At 44.4% G+C, this 17,999-nt stretch overlaps 1 protein-coding gene across 2 annotated transcripts in view; it reads left to right on the forward strand.

Moving 5' to 3' along the window:
* The window catches only part of FRMD4A (FERM domain containing 4A), a 358,568-nt gene that overhangs the window by 114,866 nt on the left and 225,703 nt on the right, over positions 1-17,999 (forward strand). The window lies entirely within an intron of this gene.

A 17,999-nucleotide genomic window follows, 5' to 3' on the forward strand; every position in this document is an offset into this window, starting at 1 on the left:
GCTGGATCCACCCGGGCAGAAAGGAAAGGACGTTGCTGCGGGCGAACCTGGGCGGGATTTTTTGAAAAAAACAAAAAACGTTTTTCTGGGGAGTGACAGGGGAGTTCTGTTTTTTGGGTGCAGGAGGCAGGCTGCAGATCTCCGGCTGCCTGGAACTGCTAAAATGGACTGCTCTTTCACATTCCAAATGGCTGCAGCAAGTTTGATGCAGGGAGACAGCGGAAGGAGGGGGAGAGGAGGGACCCCCCCCCCCTTGGACGTGATCATTTAAAAATGACCAAACGCGGTGCTGCTGTATTGCAAGCAGCTGCCCAAACGCGAGTGCATGTTGCATTGAGAAGAGATGAATCCATCCTGTACTTTGAAAGCTCTGTGGGGTGCTGATGTGCAACCAGGAACCCGGTGCCTTTTCTCTGCTACCTTGTTAGCAGAGTAACTGCTCAGTAGATTCAAGCAAATTCTGCGAAATTTCCAAGGGATGGCTGTTCTAATAATAGGTCTGGCGGTGGCTTCTTAAGAGACGTACTCGGGTTTTTGAATGATGCAGCCTTGCCAGTCCCCCGGAAGCTCTGCTTGCTGAGAAAAGCGATCCAATGCCGGTAAAGGACTCTGTGACCCCACCATGAATGGAGAAGGTTCTTTCTCCCCTATGAATGGAACATCCCAGTGGAGGTTGCTACTGCTGTTGTGGCTTCTTTCAGTTTGGATCCTCACAGTCTCTGATGAAAGAGATTCTCCCAACAAGCACATTTCTAAATCTCAGCTGTTCAGTGGGGACACTGAATTAATTATTCAATGTTGAAGTAGACTCAGCTGTGTATAGACACCTAGTCAGGCTGACTTGATCTGCATTTACCTGAGTGAGGGGTTTTTTGGTTGTGTGTGTGTGTGTGGGTGTGGGTGTAAGGATGACACCTGCGGCATATGGAGGTTCCAGTTGGAGGTACAGCTGCTGGCCTATGCCACGGCCACAGCAATGCCAGATCTGAGCCACCTCTGCGACCTACACCACAGCTCATGGCAACGCCAGTTCCTTAACCCACTGAGCGAGGCCAGGGATCAAACCCGAAACTTCATGGTTCCTAGTAAGATTTGTTTCCGCTGCGCTATGATGGGAACTCCCCACCTAAGTGAGTTTTGAACAGCTACTCATATCCCCTTAACACCTCAGCATCTGTAAGTCTCATCTTTGTCCAGAAGCATGGGTGTGATATTGAGAAAAGCACCAAAGAGGGAGCCAGGGGCCAACTTCTGACTTTATCCAGGGAAACTACCACTGAAGAAAGTAAGTCAGGAGTTGCATGCAAGAATCTACTTCTTCTGTGTGATAGAACTTAGCTACATGTGCCATCTTTAAAATGTCCAGCAAAGCAGTGTGGTTTTGGGGTGGGGTGGACATGGGAGGGCATATTTCATTGTTTTGTTTCTGATCTTTAAATTGCTCCAGGTTCATTCATAGATAGCATTTGGCCCCCTTTCTTTGGAGTCTGACTTGGACAAGGCTGAAAGAGCAAACCTTCAGATCAGCAGAAATTTGGTTTTGATTCACAAAGTATTCATTTCTTGCTACCTCAAGGGTCAGAGGATGAGCCTCTTCTGTTGGCTGAGGGGTCCATTCTGCTGCAGATGAAATCCGGGTTTATTCCAGGCACACCGGCAATGTGAGTGCTGAAGGAAATAAATTTGAGGTTAAATAGCTGCAGTTGATTGGATTGAAGCAATATTTGAACTTGCTTTGAAATCAACCCTATATTGTCCTGTCAATGAATGTAATGTTGCCTCCAGATAACTTGGAAAGAAGTGAGACTTGATATGCAGAGTTGTGTAGGTAGAAGTAACCTTTTAGAAAAAAAAAAAAAAGATTAAATTCTTCTTGTGTGAAAGGGGAACCGTGTTAGTTGAAATGAGGGTCAGAAAATCCTTCCACCCCCTTTTATTCTGACCAAGTGTGATCTGCCACCGCTGCTGCTGCTAATATTCTTTGTGGCACTTGTCTTGAGCTAATTTTATTAATAAGACTTGTTATTTATGGCATAGGGACTCTTTGTAATTCGTAGGTGTTGTTACCACGTCCCCTGACAGCCTGGCAGGTGGCAAGTGCCATTAGCACGATCTTGTCGTGGGGGAAACCAAAACCCCTTGAGGTTCAGGGAACTGCTGATTTCATAATCTGTGAGAACTGCATCCCAGGTGTGGATGGTGCTGAGTTTTATTGGAATAGCCCAGTTATGGTCTGAGGTCAGAGGACAACCCAAGAGTCAGTCCTTGCTTGGGTTCTAGAATGTGGAAAAAGGCTCTGGGGCGTAGTGGGAATGCCAGAGTTCTAAAGGAAAGGTCTCTGGAGTCAACCCCAATGACTTGGTGAGAAGGTGTGATGGGTTTGTGATGGGAGAGGCAGCAATGAGATAAAAAGTCCAAGGCTTATCAGACACAACTTAGAATAGATTTACAAGGAGATCCTGCTGAATAGCATTGACAACTTTGTCTAGATACTCATGTTGCAACAGAAGAAAGGCTGGGGGAAAAATGTAATTGTAATGTATACATGTAAGGATAACCTGACCCCCTTGCTGTACAGTGGGAAAAAAATAAAGAAAGAAAGAAAGAAAGAAAGAAAGAAAGAAAGCTTTAAAAAAAAAAAACTAAAAAAAAAAAAAAAGTCCAAGGCATGCCATGTATTGGGGTACCTTTGTTTTTTTTTTTTAGTAAATATTGCTTGTGTGGGACCTCCTGCAAAGAAAATCACAACTGACTTTACTGTATTAATACTAATACCACTTATGCTCAAGTTATTAATGCTAGTGTGTGTGTATGAGTCAAATACAGTTCTATTCAGCATCGTATGCATATCTCTTGTAAGAGTTGCATTTAGCCTGACACACTGAATGACAGAAGATATGATAGGGCACTTTCAGATTTCAAGCTTTGTTCTTAGAAATTTTTGCATGTCAGTAGGCTCTTTTTTAAAAAAAAGGAACAATGTAGCTTCTGGAGATTTCCATTTAAGTGAAATGAGAAAGACATGCTAAGAATTAAATAGGTTATGTGGTTAGTTTAAACACTTAGTGTGTGTGTGTGTGTTTTAGGGCCGAATCCTAGGCATATGGAGGTTCCCAGGCTAGGGGTCGAATCTGAACTGTAGCTGCTGGCCTACACCACAGCCACAGCAACGCCAGATCCGAGCCACCTATGCAACTTTCACCACAGCTCACGGCAGTGCTGGATCCTTAATGCACTGAGTGAGGCCAGGGATTGAATCTGTGTCCTCATGGATGCTAATCAGATTCCTTTCCACTGAACCATGATGGAAACTCCTAAACCACTTTCTGCATACTATCAGAATGGACACGTCTGAAGGCACCAATAGCTTTCATTCCTATCTTTTTTTTTTTGGATATCAGCTGATATGTCCATAACATTTGTAGCAGAAATTCTCTATTTAGATTGATTCATTGTGAAAAATTCCAGCACCTCTATTAGAGATGGTTTCTGAGAGCTCTTAGAGAGAGACACCATGGGATTTTTAAAGACTATCTATCTAAATTTTAAAACTACATTCCTCTTGAACTAAAGAAGCAAATGGGAAACCACTGACCATCACAGGGTGAGCGTGGACTCCTAAGCTCCCCAGGACATTGTTTATTCCTTCTCTCCATCTTGCCCATTTCTGATTCCTTGCTGTGCCTTGCTCTCTGAGTAGGTACTTAACGGAACAAAAGTAGATTTCTTTTTTTCTTTTTAGGGCTGTACCTGTAGCTTATGGAAAGCTAGGGGTTGAATTGGAGCTGCAGCTGAGGCTTATAGCACAGCCACAGCAACACCAGATCCAAGCCACATCTTCGACCTATGCCACAGCTTGGGGCAACCCTGGATCCTTAACCCACGGAGCGAGCCCAGAGGTCGAACCTGTATCCTCATAGATACTAGTCAAGTTCTTACCCCACAGAGCTACAACGGGAACCCCCAAAAGTAGATATCAAATGTCACTAACAGGTAGGAGTTGACTCTAGAAAGAGAAGAGAAAGGATCATTCTGTCATGATGTAGGCTACATAGATGCTTATTTAAATTTTTCCTACAAAAAGCAAAATCGAAGACTTAAAGAATCCAGGGAAGAATTCCCATTGTGGTGCAGTGGAAACGAATCCCACTCGTATCCAGGAGGATGCAGGTTCGATCCCTCGCTCGGTGGGCTGGGGACACGGCATTGATGTGAGCTGTGGTATAGGTCACAGACACAGCTTGCATCCTGTGTGGCTGTGGCGTAGGCTGACAGCTGTAGCTCCAATTAGACCCTAGCCTGGGAACCTCCATGTGCTGCAGGTGCAGCCCTAAAAAGCAAAAGAATCTGGGAAAAGTGGCCACTAAAAGTCAGACCTCTTGGGAAAGGGCGAGATTTGAGATTTTTGCCTTGTGCTGTTCATTCTCACCGTGATCAGACGTGTATTGGCAGCATCTCCCATTTTCGTTTTTCGTTTTTGCTTTGCCCAGGACGTTTAATCTCAGGAGCTAGTGTGATAGCTCCTGGGACTCTGGGCTCCAGGGTCACCACTGCACACAAAGCCTGCTGGTTTCACCACTCTCCTCTCCAAATCAGCATAAATCCAGCTTATCAAAAATTCTCTCGGCAGCAGTTTCCTTTGGGTTCCCTAAATCTGTGCTGTCACCCTTTCCTCTGTCCTGTGGGCTCAGCATGCATTTCTCTTATAAGGAACAGGTTAGACACACTGTTACATTTGAGGCCGCCAACCCCACTACAAGCAGCACTATCCTAAAACTATTTATCATTATGCCCCACTTACATTCTCAGATGATCAGAGCTGTTGCAGCTGTTTAGTGAGTTGCCTTAATGCTTGTTTTGGGTGCTGTTGAGTGTGTATGTTGAATTCTTAGTTGTATCAGTGGAAGTTAGGTATTTACCCCCCAAAAAAAAATCCTTTTCTTTTTGAAGATGGCAATTACTGCTAAGATTAAGGCCATGATTGTTGGAAGGGATCTGAGGCATCTGGTTCAGTTCGGAGGCCTTATGACTACCAAATAATCAAGGAAAAATGAGCCGGTAGCCTCCGTTTGAACCAAGTGCGTTAACCCCTCTGTACAAGTTCAAGTATCATAAACTCCAGTTCAGTGATGGAGCTTATAGCATCCAACTTGTTAGGAAGGCTCATCTCCATCCTGGGTGATGGTTTCTGGCTTTTTGTTTTAAAATCGAAGCTCTGGCAATTCCACGATGCAGCGCAAGAAGACTTGAGGTGTCCATGGTCAAGGACGCTGGCATGGGCACACCCGTCTCCCCATGCTGACTCCACTCACATGTGCCATCCCGCTCCTCTCTTATTAGCGATGATTCACCAATCCATAGTTACTGCACACTTTCTATTCACTGAATGTTCCCATTTACCCTCTGCTCATGACAAGCACCCAGTAGGTCCTATTTGAATAAGAAAAATCACTGAGTGACTCTTCCTACCAACCCCAGCATTGACTTTTTTTTTTTTTTTTGGCATCTTCACAAAGCTAGAAAGCCCAGTGGTCTAAAGAAAAATGTAGCCCCTCCTGTATCTAATTTTTTTTTTTTTTTTTTAGTCTGTACTAAGGGTGTGGCTTCTTGCTCCCACTTAGCAATACTTGCTCATTTTAGAACCAAAAGTGGTACTCAAGCAAAATGCCAGACTTTTTCATGATCATTTTCACTCTGAATTAGCCAAAAGTTTCCCTCCCAGCCTTGGAGGGTAACTAACTCCACCACTTGCATCAGAAGTAGCCTGTTCTTCTGGTGATGTGGGCTTCTTTGCAGGGCTTTTGCCTTTCTTTGTCCTTGCTGGATAAGGAATGCAAGAAAAAAATGGCATGTACTGGGGAATTAGATTGATAATGCATGACAGCAAATGGAAGTAATTATCAGAGCGTTGCCAGGCTGAGCCATACATAACCATAAAATGCGCAATTATGCCCTCCCCACATGCCTGGGTAGAAGTCGATAGAGTTGACAAACCCAAACCGGGAAGCCCAAATAGCATGGAACCGTCTGGAGCTGGGCAACACACCTACAAATAGAGCAGGTGGTGCAGTGCGGGCTTGCCCATTTCTCTGCCCTGCCCCCTGGCTAGCCCCAAGAGGTACTGGATACTGACTTCTCTGTTGCTCGGAGGGTGAGCAGAAAAGAGAGGGGCGTGGTGAGGACAAGAAGCAGATTGGAGCTGAACACAAAGCAGGGCTGTGTTCAGCCTTCTCAATCCCCTTTCATTGGGATGGTTGAGGGTTTTGTAACAGAATAACTCCAGAATGACCAATAGCGCAGATGTAGCCTGCAGGTCTTGGCAGGAGAGCAGAGGCCGCAGCAGAGTGGCAAGGGCTGCAGCTCCGTGCAGTATGCCGTGCCGCCTATGGACCATGCACACACGAGATTTGGAGATTGACCATCAAGTCATACACCTCAGGTGGCCTTTTAGGAGTGGAAACGAGGAGTACAGGTCACTTTTACAATCGAAGAGATGCTCACAAATGTTCAGGGACACCTCGACAGGGTCTCAGCTGCAGGGTCAAGGTGGGTGTTCCTTCCTCCCAACAGTGTGCCTTGGCAAAGAGAGGATGGGGCCGTGGTGTCCTGGAGCCCTGGCTTTGCTTTCTGGCTCAGCCCCTTCCTGGCTGTGGATGACTGAATCTCTGTGAGCCTCAGTTTTCCTATTTATCAGAAAAGTTATATTCAGAGCAGCTGATGAGATAATACCTGCAAAGCATTTAGTACAAAGAGTACCGGAGACTCTTTTAGAATCCGAAGGTTTGTCTTTGCGCTCTCCCCTCCCTGCTTGACCCAGCCGTGCTGACTGCGGGAGGGTTGGAACTCCTGATGTGAGAAGGCCACTGGCTGTGGCAGTGGAGGTACTACTGAAATCAGTGGGCCCTCCTCACCTACAATCCAGAAATGAATTTTAGAAAGAGGAAAAGCATCAGGAAAACGACCTTGAGCTCTGATATTTCGTAAATGTCACCCAGCCTCCCCCAAAGGACTCTGCAAAGGCATCACCCTGGTGATCCTTACCTTATTGGGATGGAGGAGACTTAGTAAGATTGGGAGGCATCTTGCTGCATCTTTGAGTCTCCAGCGAGTCTGGGAACATTAATCTGGTGAGGGTTGCTTGAGGAAGAGAAGAAAGAGAAGAAATACGATTTTGCCTTTGCACTAATGGATTCTTTCCCCCTACCTTTCTGAAATTCTTCAGTTTTCAGGATTGATCAGAAAGCTCTTAGGGCTTTTATCTTGAAAAAACTCTCCAATAGATGAAAGGTTATATCAGCCAGTGGTTATGCCGTCTTTTTAAATAGAAATTTAGTTGATTGACAGCATCGTGTTAGTTTCCACTTGTATTTTTCAGATTATTTTCCAACTTGGATTATTACAAAATATTGAATATTTTCCCCTGTGCTTTATAAGAAATCCTTGTTGTTTATCTGTTTTATGTAGAATAGTGTGTATCTCTTACTCCCAAACTCCTAATTTATCTCTTTCTGCTTCCTTTCACCTTTGGTAACCATGAGTTTGTTTTCTATGTCTGTGAGCTGTTTCTGTTTTGTAAACAAATTTGTATTATTTTTTAGATTCCACTTACAAGTAATATAGTATTTGTCTTTCTAACTTCACTTAGTATGATCATCTCTCAGTAGTCCACCCACGTTGCTGCAAATGGCACTGTTTCATTCTTTTCGTGGCTGAGTAATATTCCACTGCATATGTGTACCACATCGTCTTTATCCATTCACCTCTCGATAGACATTTAGGTTGATTCCACGTCTTGGCTATTGTAAATAGTGCTGCTGTGAACATTGGGGTGCATCTATCCTTTCGAGTTAGAGTTTTCTCTGGACATATGCCCAGGAGTAGGATTGCTAGATCATATGCTAGCTCTATCTTCAGTTTTTTAAGAAACCTTCATACTGTTTTCCCATAGCTCCTGCAACAAGGTACATTCCCACCAACAGTGTAGGAGGGTTCCCTTTTCTCTACACCCTCTCCAGCATTTGTTATTTATAGACTTTCTAAAGATGGCCATTCTGACCACTGTGAGGTGATACCTTGCTGTAGTTTTGATTTGCTTTTCTCTAATAATCAGCCGTGTTGAACAGCTTTTCATGTGCCTAGTAGGCCATCTATTTCTTAACAACAAAGGTAACAATCCAATCACTGTATAAAATGTTTGGTTATTTTCCATTCATGGTCATCAATTAAAAAGATTTTCAGCTCCTATTTTCTTATTTAAATTTCACCCAAGTACTTAACGCAGCCAGGTAAACTGCAGAAATAAGGCCAGAGCCTAAGTGTTTTAGACGCTTGTGTGAGGTTTTTTTTTTTTTTTTTCCAATTGCACCACCATCTGAGTGCTCTGAAAATACTGGGACAGTGTCCCCATAGTGTGAGAAATCGGCATGGAAGTTTGCAGACTATTCATCCAAAATTATTTAAGCACCTGATAACCTTCAAGGTATTAAATAAAATAAATCTGCATGAGAGGTGGTCTATCTTCTTGGAGCCCGATTAAACAGACACACACACAGGCAGCAGACTAAAAGCATTAAACAAACGTAAAAACAAGGAGAGTATTTATAGAGCATAACAGCCACGTCCAGAACAAGGATGTATTTTAGGGGATCTTCAGGGGCAGCTTATGGGCTTTGTTTGCCTAGACAGGGTGGAGTGTATCTGTCATTTTATGGAGAAACTATAAGCTGTCATTTGTTTGTGGTCCCGTCTTCCTTTATTGTGGGAAGTATGGTTTCTCTAGCCCACCGCAATTGAGTTTGTCTGCCCTCCGGTTCCTAAAGTTGTAACTTTATCGATGTGCCTTTTAGATCCAGCAATCTAAAACTTCCAACTTGGAAAGATCTAAACTTATCTTCATAATATTATCCAAAGAATAATATTCAGAACCACAGTCCTTTGGGTTTTTTTTTTTTTTTTGGAGGGTTTTTTTTTTTTTTTAATGTGGTTAGGTTCTTCTATTCTTGCTGTCCGTAGAGCTGATAGCATTCCTAAAGAACTAACGAAACCTAAGTGAAAAAAAAAAAATCCCCAAAATTGTATGTTTGTAATGTGGCTTTGGGGTTTTTTGGTTTGTTTTTGGCTGCCCCACAGCATATGGAGTTCCCCGGCCAGGGGCCAGATCTGAGCTGCGGTTGTGACCTAAACCACAGCTGCAGCAACGCCGGATCCTTAACCCATTGTGCCGGGCCAGGGATCGAACCTGCATCCCAGCACTCCCAAGATGCCGCCAATCCTGTTGGGCCAGAGTGTAAACTCTGGCTTTGTGTTTTATAAGGGAAATAGAAAAAAGCTAATTTGTGAGCATCCTTGCTTCTTGTTTGTGAAAGGTGTGATCCAGGAGTTCGCGTCGTGGCTCAGCCAAAATGAATCCGAATCCCTGAGGACACAGGTTTGATCCCTAGCCTCGCTCAGTGTTTTAAGGATCCAGCGTTCCTGTGAGCTGTGCTGTAGGTCACAGATGCGGCTCTAATCTGGTGTTGCTGTAGCTGTGGTGTAGGCTAGCAGCTGTACCTCCAGTTCAACCCATAGCCTGGGAACCTCCATATGCTGGGGGGTGTGGCCCTAAAAAGACCAAAAAAAAAAAAAAAGAAAGAAAGAAAGGTGAGAGTGAGGCATCTTGTGTTATCACAGCTTTCCTTGTTGACTAGAAGATGAAGATGAAAATAGTACAACATTGGCCAGCCCCTTCCCATCAGACCCTCCCTGGTGAGGTTGCCTGTCAGACTGGCTTTGAAAAGACTGGGTTTGGCTACTTATCAATGTTCTGTAAATACGATCGCCCAAAGGAACCTCGCTCTGCTAGTCATCCAGATCAGCCAATGCTTGGCTGAGTTTCCCTTTGTTATGACTAGTTCCACCTGTGGTTTTTTGATTACCCCGTTCCTCTTCCTCCTAAGGGTTAAAAATCATTGTCCTGTGATAGATGACTCACCATTCTGCCCGGCTCTTCCTCTTTGCTCCCTTACTGGTAGTCAGCTCTGCTGGCTTTTCATCAGCAGTTCCTCCAATGCCATGTTCATATGTTTTCTTCCCAGACTCTTTTGGGTGAGGTGCCCACTGCCACTGCCATGGTTCAAGGCCTCCTTTCTTCCCTGAGTTATTGTAAAATCATCACAGTATCCCTTTCCCACCCTCTATTGCACGCTCGCGCGCACACACACACACACACACACACTCTCTCTCTCTCTCTCTCTCTCTCCATCTCTTCTTGCCCCTCCCTTCATCCTCTGTAGATCACAGCCCTTAACATGGAATAAAAATCTCCACCACAACCTGGCAGCCTCTTATTTCTTAAACTTCTTTCCCATTGTCCTTCATATACTGTCTTAGTCTGTTCAGGCAATGATAGCAAAATCCTCGGTGGCTTATAAATAACAGACATCCTTTTGGAGGCTGGGGAGTCGAGGTACCAGCACATTTAATGTCTTCTGAGGACCTGCTTCTTGGTTCATGGATGGCACTTTCTCCTTGTGTCCGCAGGAGGTGGGAGGGGTCGAGGGAGCTCTTTGGGGCCCCTTTCCTAAGGGCACTAATCCCATCCAGGAGGGCTCTACCCTCATGACCTCATCACCTCCCAAAAGCTCCCCCCTGCCCCCGTCCTCATCCCGTCACAGTGGGGGTTAGGATTCAGCACATGGATTCTGGGGGTCTGCGTGTCCACACAGCCGCACCTTTGCCTTTGCCCATGTACGGATGACCTTTTCTGGACATCAGCCTCTTGGAGATGGTCACCCATCCCTTCTCTGCCAGGACACCCTTGCTCCTTCTGCAGTGCCAGCCTCCAGTGTTACCTCCTCCTGTTCCTCCCAGCAGAGCGGGTCCTCCTCACCGCTTTTCCCACAGCCTCCCCGCCAGATTGCTGCTCTGGTTGGATCCCAAATTCAAATGACCCATAATGTGTGTCTCCCACTGTAGCTTCCAAGGGAAGGATTATGTCTTTTTTTAATTGAAGTATGGTTGATTTGTATTGTGTTAATTTCTGGTGTATATCAAAGTGATTCAGAGATATATATATGCATATATCAGATTTATATATATGTACACATATGTACGTATATACATGTATGTACATATATATGTTCTTTTTTTTTAGGGACACACCTGTGGAATATGGAAATTCCCAGGCTAAGGGTCGAATCAGAGCTGCAGCTGCTAGCCTATGCCACAGCTACAGCCACGCCAGATCCAAGCCACGTCCGCAACCTATACCACAGCTCATGGCAATGCCAGACACTTAACCCAATGAGCAGGGTCAGGGATCAAACCTGTATCCTCATGGATACCAGTCAGTTTTGTTACCACTAAGCCACAATGGGAACACCTATATTCTTTTTTAGATTATTCTTTTCTATTAAAAGAAGATAATGACTGTGGTTCCTTGTGTGGCAGATCTTCTTTGTGTATCCATTTTATATGTAGTAGTGTGTATCTGTGGATTTAACTTTTTGGTAAGGTTGTTTTCCTTTTGGTAAGTTTGTTTTCAAAGTCTTTGAGTCTGTTTCTGTTTTGTAAATGAGTTCAGTTATATCATTTTTTAAGATTCCATGTATAAATGATGTTATATGATATTTGTCTTTCTCTTTCTGACTTAGTGTGGTAATCTCTGGGTGCATCCATGTTGCTGCAAATGGCATTATTTCATTATTTTTTATGGCTGAGTAATATTCCACACATATATGGTATATATGTACCATATCTTCTTTATCCATTCATCTGTTGATGGACATTTAGGTTGCTTGCATGTCTTGGGTATTGTAAATAGTGCTGCAGCGAACATGGCGGTGCCTGTATCTTTCTGAATTAGAGTTTTCTGGGGATATGTGCCCAGGAGTAGGATTGCCAGATCATATGGTAATTCTGTTTTTAGTTTATAAGGAATCTCCATACTGCTTTGCATAGTAGGGGTACCAATTAACATTCCTATCAACAGTGTAGGAGGGTTCCCTTTTCTACGCACCCTCTCCAGCATTTATTGTTAGGTTTGTTGTTTGTTTGTTTGTTTTGCTATTTTAGGGCTGCATCTGAGGTATATGGAGGTTCCCAGGCTAGGGGTCCAACCGGAGCTGTAGCCACCAGCCCCTACACCACAGCCACAGCAACTCGGGATCCGGGCTGTGTCTGTGACCTACACCACAGCTCATGGCAACACCAGATCCTTAACCCACTGAGAAAGACCAGGGATCGAACCCCCAATATCATGGATCCTAGTTGAGTTCGTTAACCGCTGAGCCACGAAGGGAACTCCTGTTCGTAGACTTTTGATGATGGCCATTCTAACCCATGTGCGGTGGTACCTCATTGTAGTTTTGATGTGCATTTCTCTAATAATTAGTGATGTTGAGCATCTTTTCATGTGCTTTTTTGACCATCTGTATATCTCCTTTGGAGAAATGTCTGTTGAGATCTTCTGCCCATTTTTCGATTAGGTTGTTTGGTTTTTGAGATAAAGCCGCTTGAGGTGTTTGTATATTTTAGAGGTTAATCCCTTGTTGGTCACTTTGTTTGCAAATATTTTCTTCCATTCTGTGGGTTGTATTTTCATTTTGTTTATGGTTTCTTTTGCTGTGCGAATGCTTTTAATTTTAATTAGGTCCCATTTGTTTATTTTGGCTTTTATTTTCATTATTCTAGGAGGTGGATCCAAAAACATATTGCTGTGATTTATGTCAAAGAGTGTTCTGCCAGTGTTTTCCTCTAAGAGTTTTATAGTATCTGGTCTTGCATTTAGGACTTAAATTCATTTGGAGTTGATTTTTGTGTTTGGTGTTAGGGACAAACTGTTGTATTTTAAACGAAGTTATTGATGTATGGTTGCCATACAGTAAGCTGCACCTGTTCAAAGTGTATCATTTGATGATTTTTGACCACGCCCTCACCCATGAAACCATCACCCCGATCAAGAATTTTAACTCCCTATTTTCAGCCTTATATTTACTGAGACGTCTCTGTGTTTACAGCTCCATGCTGGACATTACAAAGGATGTGAGATGTAATCCCCGTCCTTACCTCACATATTTGTTCAGATTTAAAATTCTGCCTTTTCCTGAACAGTTATCTCATCACACACTCATTTCGAAGTCGTTTCTGCAATGTATGCTGAAAATACACTCAGGTTTGGTTACCGGAGGCTTTGGAATAACTTGTGTAAACCATTTGATACCCGGTTAAATCAGGAAAGAGGAAAGATCAGGAACCCTGCCATCTTTTAATCAGTCTCAATAGCAGCAGAAACTTCTCATTCCTTCTTGCATGGGAATAGCCCAAACAGTAGGCTCTGTTTCAGCCCCTTTTTTCCGATGTGTAGGAACATGATAAGTACCTCCTGCCGAAAGCTTGGAGAACTCATTCTGTTTACCATCAGAAATTTTGATTTGACAGAGATCCAATGCCATGTCTTTATTTCTGTAACTGCTCTCAATGAGGTGGACCCTGGATGTTTTTAGGTCTCTCATTTGCCATGGCAGTTGTATTTTACACCCCAGTGTTATAGCCCGTGACAGCATTTCCATGGAGAGGCCATGCATCCTGGGGCAAAAAGGAGGGGGAAGCCCTCCTTGGGTTTTGGAATCCTCTTCCTCCTCCTCTCCCCACCTCCCCATTTCCCTCCTTTCTCACCTCATGCCCCACCCCAGTTTGTAAATGGTTTGGGGGAACAAGTGACCCTGTCCTGTCCATGGCGCTGCTGCTGCTGCCAAATCAGGAGGCTCAGGAGCAGGGCTCCAAAAGGTGTCTGGGGTGGTTCACGGGGCAGCTGGCCAGCGTGGAAACCTCCAACAAGATGAATGGAAGGCGAGGTCCGCCAGCGCAGCCCGGGCAAGAAGTCCCTGCCAGAGACACTTCGGGCAGAATCCTTTCCAGAGAACTCGGTTATGTAAACATCTAGGCGGCAGCCTCCCACCCGGGTGGACTGCCCCGTGCAGACATCTAAGGGAGCTGTAAAAGCTTCCCTCCCTGCAGGCCCTCCAGGTTCCCAGGCTCTCCCTGCAGCTTTTTCTTGGGAGCCTTGGACCTGGGGTGGGGCAAGGGCTTGCTGCTACCTCCTGCGGCTGGGACCACCCTGCAGGGCTGTGGCTTCCCAGACCCAAGTCACCTGTGGCCCCTGGATCTGCTGTGCTGTGATGCTGTTAGGAATTTGGTCTGATTTAAGCACGAGGCTCAGAAGGCTCAGCTCTTGCGCCGGACCTCTTCCTTCCAGACCTGAAGGATTTGGCAGCTGAGTATAGGCTGGGCCCCTGGGTTCAAGCACAAGGGACAGGTGGCCGCTTTGTATCCCATGTAGGTCCTGTGAAGGCACGTGGCCTGGGGACCAGTCCACTCTCTTAGGTGCTTGTCTTCCCAAGATGCTTCAGGGGTCTCAGAGATGAACGGGTGGAACTCCAGGAGCTTGTGGGTGTCTAGAATGCGCTTTTCTGTGACCCCCCCCCCTCCCCGCCACGCCCAGGGGTGGTGGAGTGCTTGACTGTATAATACATGAAGTGGCTTGTTTATGGGAAGGAAAACTCATTCCCAAACTCTCTTATCTGGGCAGCAGGGCACTCCAGCTGCCGCAGATGCAGACTGGTGGCAGCTCCGCTCTCTTGACATGTCGTCACCCAGATAATATAAACCACAGAGATTGCACGTGCTCCCGAGCCTGGGCCTGGGGGTATGTTTCCACAGAATAGGCACATTAAAACATAGCTTACGGAATTCAAATTACGTTCTATGGTACCTGTATTGTGAAATTGTCCTGGAAAGGTTATATAAGGATACGTTATTTGAATGCATATGTACTGATTCATGTAAAAATACTTATTATTGAGTGCCTATTATGACAGTCATGTCATTCTATTTTAATCACATATATATCTACCTATACATATGTCTACATATCTATATGTATAGGTAGATATACATTAGACACAAGTAGGTTATGTAGATACATAGATATATGTGATCTATATAGATATATAGATATATGTGTATGTAGATATAAATGTATATATAATCATATATTAGACCCCTAGCCTGGGAACCTCCATATGCCATGGGAGCAGCCCTAGAAAAAAGACCAAAAAAAAAATATGTGTATACACACACACACACACACACACACACACACACGTACGTATATGTCTACATATGTAGATAGATAATGTATACATATCTCTATGAATATGTAGATATATATAGATATATGTTAATGTAGAGATATGTGGTCTACATAGATGTATAGATACATGCGTTTATATAGATATAAATGTATATACAATACATTCAAATTTGTATATTCAAATTATATACATAAAAGTTTGAATGTCAAAAAAAATTTACCATAAATACATGGGAACAAATTTCTTCATAAGACCCATAGTTGGAGTTCCCATCGTGGCGCAGTGGAAACGAATCTGACTAGGAACCATGAGGTTGCGGGTTCAATCCCTGGCCCCGCTCAGTGGGTTAAGGATCCGGCATTGCCGTGAGCTGTGGTGTAGGTTGCAGACGCAGTTTGGATCTGGCGTGGCTGTGGCTATGGTGTAGGCTGGCAGCTGTAGCTTCTATTGGACCCCTAGACTGGGAAGCTCCATATGCCATGAGTTGGCCCTAAAAAAAAAGCAAAAAAAAAAAAAATGACCCGTAGCTGGACATTATGTTATCTCATTCCACTGAGCACAACGTAAGCAAATAATAATAATAATTTAAAATGACAGATTGAATTATACATTGGAATAAATAGGCAAATTCATGTTACCAAGAAAACATCATTGGTACTTGGTTGTCAATTACACGAAGAGCAAACCAACAATAGAAACATAAAACCACCCTACACGGCATCGTGCTTTAAATAGAGGACATTTGACGGCTTGTTTATGCAAAGGAAATCAGTAGGGAAAAAAGTAGAATAGTGTATTTGTGCCTGCCAGCCTGTAGTGTGATTTTAAGTCTTCTGAAGTGATCACTGGATGTGCTGACATCATCAAAATACATGTAATGGTGTAGCAGGAAGCATTATAAATAAATGAGTGAGTTATAAGAATGCATGTATTTTGGCGGGGATTCTTGTCTATAGGTGTGCACATATATCTGTGGTTTATACCTTAGAGTGTATCCATCCCATCTTCCCCCAGAGTCCTTTCTACAGCCTTCCTGGCTGTTGGTCTCCTGGCCTTTCCCAATCATTTGCAGAGGTGGCAAGGCAATGCGTCCCATTTTAAGCAGCCATGCTTGTTGGAAAGTGTTCCTTCTAATGAATTCAGTGTCTTCAGAAACTTCTACTCATTGCTCCCACTTCTGCCCACCAAATCAAAGGTCTCCCTGCTCATGAAATGATCAAACTGAATCATCACCTCAGCATTAGATCATCAACTTAGCAAGTCCAGTTTATATACCCGTTATCTCCATGGAATTGATGACAGCCTCCTTTTCCTCTCACAAAGGTGTCCTGCATGGATAATAGATCACAGGGTCGCCCTGTCACTGAAGCCTGATGAAGCTAGAGTGTAGCTTCTCTATTAGACCTGAGGAGCTGTGGCTTTCGTGTCTTTACCCAGTCTCATTCTTTGGTCTTGCTCCAGGTTCTTTTATTTCCTACATAAAATATGGTACCCAGAATGAAACATAGATTTCCAGAAATGGCTTAACCAGAGCGGAGGCTTCTTATTTCCATCATTCAGGGTGCTGTGCTTCTAGCATGTGAACCAGGAACAGGACCCAAAACCATAAACAGTATGAACCCAACTTGGAAATGTTGAAGCTACCATCTAAATGCCTTTGTCATTTGTGACAAAGCACACTCTCTGTGTCTGCTTACAAGTCGTTGGGGAGGTAATACAGATATTAAGAGCTTGCATTTATTATCTCTATAGTTTTCCAACTGCCTGTATGTTTTCTAAGGCACTGAGCCTCAACACCTGCAATTAAAACCCTCTTTCCAGACTCCCCTCATTTTTACATCAGGTAGGATTACATGGATTTGAAAACACTGTTTGGTGGATACCTAACTATTCCATCAGTGATTTAGCCATCCTCAGATCATTAGGTATGCGGTTACCCCTCCTTCCTGGTGTCCTGAAGAGGGTTCTCCAGTTGTATTTCTCACTGCTCTGCACCCACCCATCATGGCATGTTCCAGCTTCACTACCAGGCTGATGTTTCCAGAACACGTCACACTCTCTCCCATCCAGGTCTTCTTAGGTCAGGGTGTCTCTGCCAGATGTCCTCACTTTAGGTATGATCAGCAGTTCTCCTGGAGTTTCCGTTGTGGCTCAGGGGGTTAAGAACCCGACACAGTGTCTATGAGGATTCAGGTTCGATTCCTGGGCTCGTTCAGTGAGTTAAAGATCCCGTGTGGTCATGAGCTGTGGTATAGGTTGCAGATGCGGCTCCGATTCTGTGTTGCTGTAGCTGTGGCATAGGCTGGGACCTGTGGCTCCAATTCGACCCCTAGCCTGGAACTTTTCATATGCTGCAGGTGCGGCTGGAAAAAAAGAAAAAAGAAAATCCTCCTCCCCCCCTGCCCCACTGCATCTTATACCCACCCCACTGTTACACGGATTCCATTGTAATCTCCTGGGAGTTCCCGTCGTGGCACAGTGGTTAACGAATCTGACTAGGAACCATGAGGTTGCGGGTTTGGTCCCTGCCCTTGCTCAGTAGGTTAAGGATCCGGCGTTGCCGTGAGCTGTGGTGTAGGTTGCAGACACGGCTCGGATCCCGCGTTGCTTGTGGCTCTGGTGTGGGCTGGTGGCTACAGCTCCGATTGGACCCCTAGCCTGGGAACCTCCATATGCTGCAGGAGCGGCCCTAGAAAAGGCAAAATGACACACACACCCCCCAAAAAACAAAAAAACCGCATTGTAATCTCCTGTTAATTTAGTCATTTCTTCTACTGGACATAGATGCTGGTTAAGTATAGGAACAAAATCGTGTTCATCATTGTGTATCTAATAAGATAGCTGGCACATAACCATGCACCGTAAGCA

Source organism: Phacochoerus africanus, chromosome 12, assembly GCF_016906955.1.
Source record: "Phacochoerus africanus isolate WHEZ1 chromosome 12, ROS_Pafr_v1, whole genome shotgun sequence".
Classification (NCBI taxonomy): domain Eukaryota; kingdom Metazoa; phylum Chordata; class Mammalia; order Artiodactyla; family Suidae; genus Phacochoerus; species Phacochoerus africanus.